The 13074-nt window shown below is 33.6% G+C and overlaps 1 long non-coding RNA gene across 4 annotated transcripts in view; it reads right to left on the bottom strand.

The window, feature by feature from the left end:
- LOC306652692 overlaps positions 1-12714 on the bottom strand; it is a 73834-nt gene extending 61120 nt beyond the window's left edge. The window contains exons 1-2 of one of the 4 annotated variants that reach the window (XR_013761514.1): positions 12663-12714; positions 7412-7600 (exon numbers count right to left, since the gene is read on the bottom strand). This is a non-coding gene — a long non-coding RNA (uncharacterized lncRNA). Of the gene's footprint in view, positions 1-4310; positions 5279-7411; positions 7618-12662 lie in introns of those variants that run through there. The other 3 variants (XR_013761515.1, XR_013761516.1, XR_013761517.1) reach the window with 3 other exon arrangements.
- Positions 12715-13074: the final 360 nt, after the last annotated feature.

Here is a 13074-nt window from a genome sequence, read left to right as displayed (position 1 = left end):
CTCCAGCATGTGGAAGCTAATCCACAATAAGGGGGTAATATAGAAGTTCAGTAGAGTAGACAATAAAGAATGGAGGGAAGGAAGGGTTATAAGCAAAGCAAAGATGGTGGAATGAATCTGACATAATTTTCCTGTGTACATATATGAAAATTTCACAGTGAACCCCATCATCATGTACATCCACAAAAATGGGGTACTAATTAGAATAAGATATATTCCTTGCTTGTATAATTATGTCAAAATGGGTTCTACTGTCCTGTATAACTAAAACATCTAAATTTTAAAAATAAAGTAAAAAAGATACACTCGATGTTTGTATTAATATATCAAAACAGACTCTACTTTCATGAAGAGCTAGAAAGAACAAAATAAATTTTTTTTAAATTTAATTTTGATTTTGTGTAAAGGGTGGCAGAAGTGAAGTTGAGAGTAGTAGAAGGAAAATTTATAGCACATCTGACATACCTTATGATTGGTGGTGACCTTTAAAGTCCAATGTCAACTTTGTGAAATTTTATGTATAACTTCTAGCTCTTTCCAGAAAGAAATATTACGCATACTGAAATAAACCATGTATATTGCTGCATAACTACATAATAGAATACGTAAAGATGGACTTCAACCTTTACGACAATAGTACAATAACAGATTCACAGTTCAGTTTTACTTCAAATCCATTATTAAGTTTTTCTTTTAATTCTCTGCAAGACCTTATGTTAGCTGACTGCCTGAAAATGTACATTCAAGAGAACAGGCATTTGCTTTCTTGGACTGTCAGAGGCCAATTTGAAAGCAGTGAGGCACCGGAGCCAGAGAGCTGACTACAAGTGTTCAAGTCAATTTTAAGAAAACACTATGTTGGTGATTAGGGACTTGGGCTAGAGATATATTGGTCAATTGATACAAAGTTTCAGCTAGATGAAAAGGAGTTCGGGTGATTTCTTGTTTAACATGGTAACTATATTTAATAATAACATTATATATTTTGAAATTACTGACAGTAGATTTTAAGTTTTCTCTAATTTCTTGTTTTTCTCTTTGTATGTCTTCTACCTGTGTTGAAAAAGAAAAGATTTTGGAGACAGTTTGTGAGATTTGAAAGCCAGTTATTTCATATGTAACTTTATATTCTGAGGTTACTTTTTCATTTTTAAGGTAACAATGTTGATGATAATAATAGCTGCCCCTTAAATTGTTGTAAAAGATAAAATTGCAAAATGGCAAAATGACAATCATAATATCTGCCATATACAGAGGTACAACATAACATAAAATGCCATCCATTTATTTTAAAACTTGAAGGATACTGAATATTCATTAAATGTCTCTTTTAAAAATTTTTTTAGTTACTTATGGACCTCTATTTTTATTAGTTGCTGAGAATTCAACTCAGTGCCTCACACATGCTTGGCAAGTTCTCTACCACTGATACATAACTCCATCCCTCAATAAATGTTCTTATGAGTGTTTTTTTATGTGTCAGTGGGATAAAATGCAATCTCAGTGGTTTTCTTTTATAAAAAAAGGATAATTATATCCCACAGAATATGTCATGATGAAGAAATTGTGGAAATACATGTCAGCCAATCTTTAAAACCTCAGAAAACACAAGATTGAGAAGTCTCTTCTGTTCCAGTGACAAAGAAAACTTTAAGAACTGAATGGAGTTTGAGAAAGGATATGTGAGGGGCAATGTTGCTTCTTTGCAGAGCATAGTCTAATTTATCTGAGCACGTTTATGCTGCTTTTTCATGAAACAGATTAGACTATCTCTTCCTTATATTTCAATTGCTACATGAGTTTCTTAAAATTTTTTGAAGTAAAAATAAAGTGCTCAGCTAATGCCAATGGTGTCTATCATTTTCCCATGTGGAGACACATTTGCATTCCAGAGAACTTCCCTCCCAAATATCCTTAGCCATAGTTTATAGTCTAAACCAAGAGGTATCAGTACAGGTTTGGGTAGATGATCATTCTCACAGATGTCTGTTAGAGGCACTCCAAACAGCTGTCCTGGCTTGGGAGATTTTGCTGGGATGGATGAAGTGTCCAAATTAGTGCTCAAACTACAGCATCCAGCTCCGATTATGATAGATTTTCTAAGAATATCCCTCTCTGAATCTCAGAAAAATTGAAAATGAAGGAAACTAGTGAAATTCACTTATACTTGCTTCTACAATATCTACTTTAGAGTATGTTTATTACAGTGGCTGAAAGATGCAAAATTCTTATAGCAGTTCATTATTAGCAAAAAGAAAACCTATGAGGTTACATTATAATTGTATTATAAATCATGGAGAAATTTATTATATATTCCTTTTGGGGGATTTCACTGAATTGTTTACTTGAGTTTATCTCCCAAAATTTCACAGGCAAAAGGAAATTTCTTTTACTAAAGAAAAACAACTTTATAAATTGCTTTATGCCCACACATATATTTTATTATAGAAGATAGAACAAGCTATGCAAAAATGTTGAAAACTGAAGTAGGTCACAATTAAATAGTGAGAACAAAAAACAATGTGAGTTGAAGAAAGGGAAGAGATAAAAAAAAAGAGGGCAAGATGAGGGAAAAATGAGAAGAGGTGTTGTTTGTATTAAGTTGTTCTTCAGAAACAAGCAATGTTTATTACTCAATGTCTTACTCTACTACTGATAATGGAGAAAAAGAACTAATTTTCTAGATTATTTTTCCCTTCCTTTATAACTGCAAAATCTCTCACATATTTTTCCAGTACACAATTTTAGAAAGGCAGCATGGAAAGCCACAAATATGAGTGAGATTGGCCTGTTCACAGTGACTCATATGGGCAACAAAGACTGGTTTCAGTGAACGGAGCAAGACTAGTGGTGGTGAAGATAAAAGCAGGTATAGGAGTAGATGAAACATCATCAGGGAGGAAGACAGCATCAAAGGCAGTCAGAAGAAAGTAAGCCACATCTACTCAGTGGGAAAGAGGAAAGTGAAACCAGGGCAATGAGAATCTGGCACAGTGCTTTACACTAAAAGTGAGAAAGGGCTTATGTGGGGCTTATGAGAAAGGGCAATGAGCATCTGGCACAGTGCTTTATACTAAAAGTGAGAAAGGGCTTTACACTAAAGGTGAGAAATGTGTTATTAGCAAAATAGGCAGGGTTAAGGGAAATGAAATAGGCATTATTCTTTTACCATACCATAGTGTCAGAATGTTTAACTCCAACATGAAAGTTTATGGATTTTCATACCATTTAAATATAAAAAGAGAACACTTTAAAATTTATTTCTAAATTGGACCACTCCTCTTCTTCCCTATCCCCTGCACAAAAGCACAGATAAAAAATAAAAACATTGGACAAAGGAACTACTTTTTCATGGGGCCACCAAAGAATGACTATAGAGAATACAGGTAAAACTTTAACACTTGGAAGAAGGCAATGACATGGCACTGGGGTGTGGAGTTTTTTTTTCATTCATTTTTTTAGCATGAGGAAAGAAAAGGGTGGAGGGGTTGACAATATTTTAAGAGAAACCTTCAGTCTGGCTGGCTTGCAGAACTAGAAAATAAAGACAGTGACAGCCAAGGCTCAGGGAAAGAGGAAATGCCAGAAAGAAGAAATGTAATAGTAGGAACCCTAAGTTTTGTGAACAACTTCTGCCTACATCTCTGGTTAACACCTAGATCAGATATTTGTGGGCAGATTTAAACAACTTGCAATTAAGCTAGCAAAACAGTGATCTGGGGATTTATGGAAAAGGAGTTCCTGATAAATGAACCATTAATTAATTCAGGAGTGTAAAATGTTTGAGGTGAGTTCAACAGAACATGATAAAGTTATCTGTGCAAGTTTGGGAAATGTGTATAAAACATGACTGAAAAAATTGGAAACTACCTTAGAAAAACATAGTTAAGACAGTCCACCAATATGGAGTTGCCTTTTGAGTTTGGACATTATTGATTTCAAACTGCCTTTCTGCTGTATGATTTCCTCTAGGAGTACTTAGAGTTCAGCAAGAGGTGAGATATTCTCAGATGTAAAGAAAATTAAGGAGGATCAAACAATATATCTGCAAGAGGGTTCTTATCCTGATAAACATGGGATTTAAGCTGTGCATGGAGGCAAGAATAAACATGTGATGGCACTAATGGATGGAGAAATTGGCAGAGCACAGCAGGTTGCAGTAAAAAGGAATCTGGGCTTCTAGAAAGAAAAAACATAATGAACAGAAAATGAACAAAGGGCACAGAGAGCAGTTATAACCATTTGGTCCCCCAAAACTTAAAATTTTGAATCAATGTGGCATAGTAAAAAAAAAAAAAAAAAAATCATACCTGCAGGGGTCCAGCCCTAGCAGGGTTCAGGGGTCCTAGGTGGATGGGAGGCATCAGCATGGTGGAGAAACAGCACATCGAGACACCAAGTGTTCTGAGGCTAAATCTATCTTTATTTTTTCTGCCAGCCTTTTTATAGATATTTTTCTTTAGTAATGATTATATCATTTTTGGTTAGTTTAAAACAAGAAAAACCTTCAAAAGTACAATCTATGTTTCTTGTCAAAGTGCACATTCTCTCTGTATAACAGTCCAGACCCAAACAATCTTATATCCCAGTTAGATTAAAACAACCTCATCTCCCAGCTAAACTGAGGACACCATGATCTGGCTGGCTTCAACCTTCAGAACAAACACATCACTAGATTTTCTGAGAAACCACCCCCACCATGAACTCCAGTGTTTAACAATGAGAAACTTTTACTATTATTAAAGGGCAAAGAAATTAAATTATAGTTAATATTTAGTCTATTCTGATATTATATAATGGCAGACTACAATCTTATTCTGATTCTCAAAGAATTAGACTAAACATAGGAAAAGTACAAATTATATTTATGACTAAGCTAAATGTTTTTATTATGTGAAGTATCTCTAGAATCAACTATTGAAACTAAGAAAGCAACAAAGGCTAAACACTGCATCCAAGCTCAGAGGAATGCTTCTTTATCCATCTATTATTTTACTAAGTAATCACAGGCTCCTTTAAACTCAAGCACAGCTACAATTGTTTCTTTTCATATATTTTATCTATGTACAACTGCCAAATTTTTATTGTGCACTATTTTCTGTCCCAATACAGTAAAACCTTCCCAATGTTTTTTCCAATAAATTTCTAATGATATATTGATTATTATTATGGAAAAGCAACTACACATGGAGACATGTCATGCCTATTGTCCCCAAGAGGGAGGATGATCAACAGAACTGTGTCAAGTGTTGAATCCTTTATTCCAACAGACTGTGTCAAGTGTTGGATTCTCTACTCCAACAGTGTCATGTCAGAGTGGCAGAAAGTAGACACAGCACATACCAAAGTTTCAGTTATTTAAGAGACTCTGTTTTAGTATGAAAATAATAATGTTAACTAAATAATTTTAAAAGCTTTAACGGAGGTTCTCTTTTAAAGGATCATACTGTGTAATACCTAAATCAAATAAAAAAATAAAAATAAAACTTAACAATGAATGGTAATATGTCAGTTTTCCTTAAGTTTTGACACAATTTTTCCACAAAATGGTGTCATTATAAATTAAAGTTAAAAGTAGTATGAGACACTTATTCTTTAATACTACATCAACTGTGTCCTAGGAAGACAAAATAATGTGAAGTTTCATCTGGCATTCAGATTATGTCCATAATTTGACATGTGGCAGCAAGTGAGTTGTCCTTAATGATCTCACAAGGTCTACACTTTCCTTCTTGAGCCCAGGTTTGCTAATTTGCAAAACACAATGACATTGTTCACTGGATCCTTTAGTTGGTTCAGAGTGAAAAAAGACAGATGTAGAAATTCTGTTTCTCTTTAAAATCACATTTATTTTTAATAGTATCCATTTTCATTTGTTTCTTATGAAGTCATACTTGTATAATTTAAGGAAGAGCAAAAGTATGGTGAATTATGGGGCTCTTTCATTGATCACCACCCTTACCATATAAGAATCCATACTGTGGGCTGGGTAAGAAAGAGAGATTTCACACAGAATGTATATTAGATTATTCAGGTAAAAAAGAGACTTCTCTACAAAGCATGTTAGTGCTCACATACTAACCAGTACAAGTATACAGGCAAGACTTCACTGTCTTCTGATACCTAGCAATCAGTAACTTCCTTTATATAATGTGAACATTTCAGGGAGCACAAATGTAGTTGTATTTGAGTACAAAGAATCACTTATAGCTTCTTGGACTCTGCTATGGGCAAGAGGTTAAAAGAAAAAGCTGAAGAAAAAAAGGGAGTGATTATATTGCTACTTACTGCCACTTATAGAGAAGCCATGCCTATTGCTTACTTATAAAACCATACTCTTAAACCTTCAGCTTTTCCTTTTAAAGCACTAGAAAAATCAAAATAAAAAGTACTTCACAGAAGATCTACAAGCAATCAACAAACATATGGAAAAATGTTCAACATCTCTAGTAATAAGAGAAATGCAAATCAAAACTACACTAAGATTCCATCTCACCCCAATTAGAATGGTGATTATCAAGAATACAAGCAAGAACAGGTGTTGACAAGGATGTGGGGAGAAAGGTACACTCATACATGGCTGGTGAGGTTGTAAATTAGTGCAGCCACTGTGGAAAGCAGTGTGGAGATTCCTCAGAAAACTTGGAATGGAACCACCATTTGACCCAGCTATCTCACTCCTTGGACTACACCCAAAGGACTTAAAATCAGAATACTACAGAGATACAGCCACATCAATGTTCACAGCTCCTCAATTCACAATAGCCAAACTGTGGATCCAACCTAGATGCCCTTCAATTGATGAATGGATAAATAAACTGTGATATATATATATATATATATATATATATATATATATATATATATATAACGGAATATTACTCAGCCAAAAAGAATGATAAAATTATGGCATTTGCAGGCAAATGGATGAAATTGGAGAATATCATGCTAAGTGAGATAAGTCAATCTCAAAAAAAAAGGATGAATGATCTCACTGACAAGTGGATGATGACACATAATGGGGGGTGGGAGGGGTTAGTGTTAGGGTTAGAGTTAGGGTTAGGGAGGGGGGCAAGAATGGAGGAAGGACTGTATAGAGGGAAAAGAGGGTTTGGAGGGATGCGGGGAAGGGAAAAAATAACAGAATAAATCAACAACATTACCCTATGTAAATTTATGATTACATGAATGACACATCTTTACTCCATATACAAACAGAGAAACAACATGTATCCCATTTGTTTATAATAAAAGAAAAGAAAAAGGAAGCTCTGGAAGAGCAAAAGGAGCTAAAAAAAAAGTACTTCATCAGGATGAAAATTTGGATCCTTGTTTTTGTACTAAATGAGTGCTCAGGAAGGAAATCTTGTGCCAAAGGAAGGTTCTTGTAAAGGAGGAAAAGCAAACTCACCCTTTGAATCCTGAGACACAGCCAGCTGCCTGGGTTTCAGGATGAACTGGCACTGCATTCTAGGGGGAACCTCTTCCATGAGGAAGACCTGTAGGAGGTTGGAAGTGGTGGTGCAGTACTTTTGATCTCTGTGTCACAGTGCAGTGTCTTGAAGAGTGCACATTTTTATTCCATAGGGATATTTGTGTCCTATAAAAGGGAAAAATCTATATGGTGGCTAGTACTGTGACTAAGTTTGTTGCGATCCAAACTGTACTGCCACTTACTATTTGGGTTTTACTGTAAGGAATCTGTTTGTTGCCTGAATTTTCACATATACACTCTTAGAGTTGGTGACAACTACCTAATGCAACAGTCCTTCCCACATACAATTATGAGGACTAAGTGTAACTGAAGAAAAAACAGTTCTTTAAAAATATCTTTTGTGGAATGAGCATTCACATCAGTTTGTGAGCTACATTAATGTTGGCTTTGTTTTCTCAGTGAAGAGCATTCAAAAGTGTTCTAGCTTCTTCTTATATAGGTAAGAAATCAATGCAGATGTGCCTCATTTATGAATTCATACAATATTTAATTATACTGTAAATACATTGCTAAATTTTGCTAATAAGCCATATTTCAAAGTTTGGTTTCCCTGAATTCTTAAGGGCTTAGTATAGGATTATGTAAAGGCAAATGTAAATGCAGTCAATAATACTATGACATATCTTAAATGTATCATAACACATCATATTAATCATATTTTTATAACAATAGAGAATCTCTCTGAAGAAATAATGTTGTTCAAGTACTTTCCTTACTTTTCAGTCTTCTGTCACTCCTATTACTATAAGTGCTCATTTTGTGTTGTTTACATAACTTATAAGGAAAGCAATGAGACAATCTTCAATTTCCTCACCCCTCAATCATCCTCAATATTACATCTTTTCAACTAGAAAATGGTTTAAACTTCTTCTGCCTCAAAAAAAAAAAAAGAAATAAAAAGCAAAGGCCAAAAGCAACCAGAAAGTTTACGCTTTTCATATTAGTGCTATTCAAGTCCATTATCCAATCAAAGCTTTTTTTTTTTTTGTCACTAAAGGCATCAATCATTTCATCCTCAGAACCTGCAGCCACCAAATATGTCAAATATTATTTATCCAAAAATTCTACTATGGAATAAATTCTTAAGTATACAACATCATTAGTATCTCTGATAATGACTTGTCCAATAATAGGAGGGATAATATTTACAACTAAATTATTAAATACTACTTTATATATAATTTATCACAGTCTTTTTAACATTAAGAATATCCAGCAGGGCTGGGGATATAGCTCAGTTGGTAGAGTGCTTGCCTTGCAAGCACAATGCCCTGGGTGCAATCCCCAGCACACACACACACACACACACACACAAAAAAAAAAAAAAAAAAAAAAAAAGAATATCCAGCAAGGTAACTTACACTTATCCTTAGCTCTGGTACTGACCTGTTGAAAACTTCACTTGCTTTATCTGAGTTCTTTCTATAGTATAAAAAAGAAATAAGTACAGCTATAAATAATGACTTTCAGACAGGCGAACAAATAATAATCAACCAATAATCATTCAAGGACAAATCTTAATTTCCATTGTGAAGAGTGGAAAGCATAGGACTTAAGAAGAACATAAGCCTTTGATTATAAGATATTCTCATTCCCTGATACATTATTTCACTTAATAAAATATGTATTTTCCTTATGATATATGATTCACAAAATATAGGAGCTTAACTAAGTAAGAAGTTAAAATATATTTTGAAGAGAGTACATGAAGGCTACACCCAATCACGCACTCACAACAGTCAAAGATGTTCCTCTGCCTAATTTCCATTACTGTATTTCCATAATTCAATGTGAATAAGAAAAGGAGAAACCTATATTCTATTTCTTCCTGAATGCACTTTTTATAGTGGGGAAGCTTATGTCATTGTTTGTTATAAAAGCAGCTGAAGTAAAATCAAAATAAGAATTAGTCACTAAATACATTTAAAGTATAATTGTTAACTGGGTATTTTCTATGTGTCTGTTACTGTGGCTACCCAGATTTTTTGTTGTTGTTGAAATTTTTTGAGAATTGAAAATTGAGAGTCCTAACAAAAGGTACTGAAATTTTTAGAAAACTAAGTTCCTTTTTTCCAATTCTGTCATTAAAAAGGTGAGCTTTACTAGCTATGTGCTAACCTAAATTGAAAATAGAAGGACAATCTGCAGCAAACGCAAAAAGAATTCTGAGGTATTTATAGAGATCACTGAATTTCCAAAGACAGTGCATACAGTGCAATGCTACCAAAAATGTATAGGCTATGCACATATGTTTTACATAAGATAACTGTCAAATAAATCAGCAGTTAGGGCTCTGGACTTGACAGAGCTGACATGACATATAAAAGCAGAATAAAGGGTCACAAAGTGATATAAACACAAAGTATATAAAAACAAAGCAACATGAAACCCACTGATAATTTACATGTCTTTAATAGTATTTTTCCCAATTAGACCAATTACTTGACAAAACAAATTGCCTCAAAAAGTTGTTGATTAACTGAATTTTAGTTTTTATAAAAAGCATTTTAAATGCATCAATTTCTAAAGTGTTCCTTGTAGGTCCAAAGATTATGCAAAAGTAACTCAGAACCCAACCAACAGGGAAGATTTGAAGTGCCCAACCCAGAAACTGCCTTCTACCAGAGTAACAAAAGAATGCTACATATACAGCCATAACTTGAAATATAAGTTTCATGAAAATTTGAAGAATCTCTTTCATGGAATCTATAGTGAAGAACCTATTTTCTGAATTACCTTGTTTCTGAGATAATTTTTCTTAACATTAGGTATATATTTTCATAGCAGTAATTACATGAAGTATATTTTTCTCTGCAGGCCTCTCTGGGAGTGAAAAACAATTACAATTCAGTAGAGAGAGTTCTTTGGCTAGTAAACAAATAATAAGACAGACAAAAGTAGAAATATGAGTATTCTGTTCCATATTAGCAGAACTCATAAATTGTGCACAAAAAAAGCAAAAGATTACATGAAAATATTTTTCAAACATGCATTCCTGTTTGGGAAAATAACTCTCTGGAAACAGGGCTCCCTGAAAGAGACTGTTGCCATTAAAACTCTATCAGAGAGCAAAATAGTGTCACTTCATTCTTGACTTATTCATGGTTTTAATGATAAAAGCAGAGTACCCCAACCTGCTCACAGCTCTTGTCAAAATGAGAGTGGTAATTCAGGTTCCCTCACACACATATTTTCATACATAAAAGATGTGACTAAAAAAACAAGGGATTTTTTCCTTGAATTCCATAACATAAACACCTGTCACAAAAATCCTAATTGAGGTGTGTGTGCTTTGTTTCTACTGAGCTATAGGAGAACTTTGTAGTCTCAAACTTTTAAAAATCAAGTATTTCCCTCAAACAACAGCATCTGACTCTAAGGAATGGGTTAAAACTTTCGCATAACCTTTTACTTCTGTTGAAACATAACTCTTTTGCTTTACATATTTTCTACACACAAAAGTATTCCATGTGATTTTGAACTGCTGTAAAGTACAACAGTTGATAGTTTTATAAAAATATTGCCATATTTTCCTTATTGATAACATCTTTGTTCTTGTACCATAACTTCAATCAAAACATTATACATAATAACTTGAATTAAAGATTTAATATTTACTTAACAATATGATTGGCATAAACAGTTTAATCTGTTAAAATACCTCTCCCAGATCATCCACTTTTTTTATCTGCAAGTATTCAATCCACAAAATCTCAAAGATTGAAGAATTTTTCAAAACTACTTTCAAGATGTGAGATGTTTGGAGACACTTGCTTTATGCTAATAGGGAATACCTTCCTGTAGATGTAACTTTAAGCCTCTCTCTTTTCTCTTGAAAAGGTCTCAGAGAAACATTCACATCAGTGATAAGAAAGACATAACAGAAAAGCAATATTTTTCCAAGCATAAATGCTAAATATTGAAATTAATACTAATTTCTCTTGTTCCATTTCCTCTAGAATTTAGTTTTCATGCACACAAAGATAAACATATACCCTGGAAAATGCATCTCCATCATGATATTTCTAAACACTTCCTTATAAAGCACATTCACTGTCTACCTGCCTACCTGCCTGTCTCTCTTTATAGTCATGGACTTTTCCGCATTATGCAGGGATTTTAAATTTAATTTCCTGGCTTACAAACACCTAGACACAATTTGCAATGTCCCTGGTGAATATTTTGATGAGACTCCATTTTGGGTAGTCTTTCTCTTTCTCTACATTGATGTATCTAATGAAATGCAATGATAACCCAAAAGAACACAAAGTCAGATGGCTTTTGCTATGGTTTACTTTAAAATAAATTTATTTTGCTAAGATTTTCAGTATATTCATAAGTGATTTTTAAAGATACATGAATGACTCATCACATAGATTATGTTATGGAATAAAAGAGGCTTTGTAAAATTTCAGGACATGCCAGATGTAGTAACACATCACTTTAATCCTAGTGACTCAGGAGGCTAAGGCAGGACCACAACTTTGAGTCCAGTCTCAATAATTAAGAACCCCAGCAAGTTAATTAAACCCTGTTTATAAGTAAATAAATAAACAAATAACAAATAAACAAACAAAAGTTGTAGTTATAGTGCAAGGGCACACTCTGGATTCAAACTATATCCCACCATTTTTTTTTTTTTTTTTTTTTTGGACATTGGGAGTGAGGGCTAACAATAATGGAATTAAAAATCCAGGCAATATGAGGCTTGAGAATAATAATAAGGTTTTGGCGCATCTGCATGATGTTGTATCCAGAAAGCCTCCCTCTTTTTTTGAAGGGTTACGGCATCTTGCTTATAAGTACAAGAAGAAAACACATGGTACTTTACTAGATCAAACAAAGGAATGAACTCTTTTCATTTAGCTTTTCTTCATTAGTTGGGGAGAGAAAAATGGAAAGAAAGAGTGAAGGACTTCGGGTCCAACCCATGATCCTACGTTGAGCACTTCAGTCTGTATACTCAATGATAGGGATACAATCAATCTTTGATTTTTGAGGTATTCCACAGAAAACCCTATGTTTATGGAAACTGAATAGATAGATATGTTAAAGAAACTTCAAGTGGTAGATTGGAGACTACAAAAAGAGATGGAAGGTATTACTTAAAACTTTTAATTTACTTACTACAAGTTAAAATTTAAAAATAACTATATTAAGAAAATACCTCTGAATGGAAGAGAACCATTTGTCATTTTGCTCTAGAGAACTGCAATCAAAGAAAAGGGAAGAGAAAAATTAAACCACATAAATGCTAACACTAATATTTTAAAAATTGCTAATCTATATAAAATGAAAGCAAGACTGTTCTTGTGATGTAGTTTTTCACATGAGCTGTAAACCTGACATAATTATGTTCTGGAGACCCTGACTAAACAATGCCTCCTAGGAAAAACTGCAGAGTCAATTTTCCTTTGGATGGATCCAAGGGAGATCCATTTTTATTCGTTCCTCATTTGAAATTTCTTTGTTTTAAAATTAAGAATATTTATAGGACATGAAATGGTAATATCTATAGAAATTTGCTATTGAAAATAAAATGTGATATGGAAAATATAATGGAGAGAAAATATGATGGG

The sequence above is a fragment of the Sciurus vulgaris genome (assembly GCF_902686455.1).
Source record: "Sciurus vulgaris genome assembly, contig: HiC_scaffold_442_arrow_ctg1, whole genome shotgun sequence".
Lineage (NCBI taxonomy): Eukaryota > Metazoa > Chordata > Mammalia > Rodentia > Sciuridae > Sciurus > Sciurus vulgaris.
Note: the sequence above shows the minus strand (reverse complement) of the source record. Positions and strands in the feature narration are given on the sequence as shown.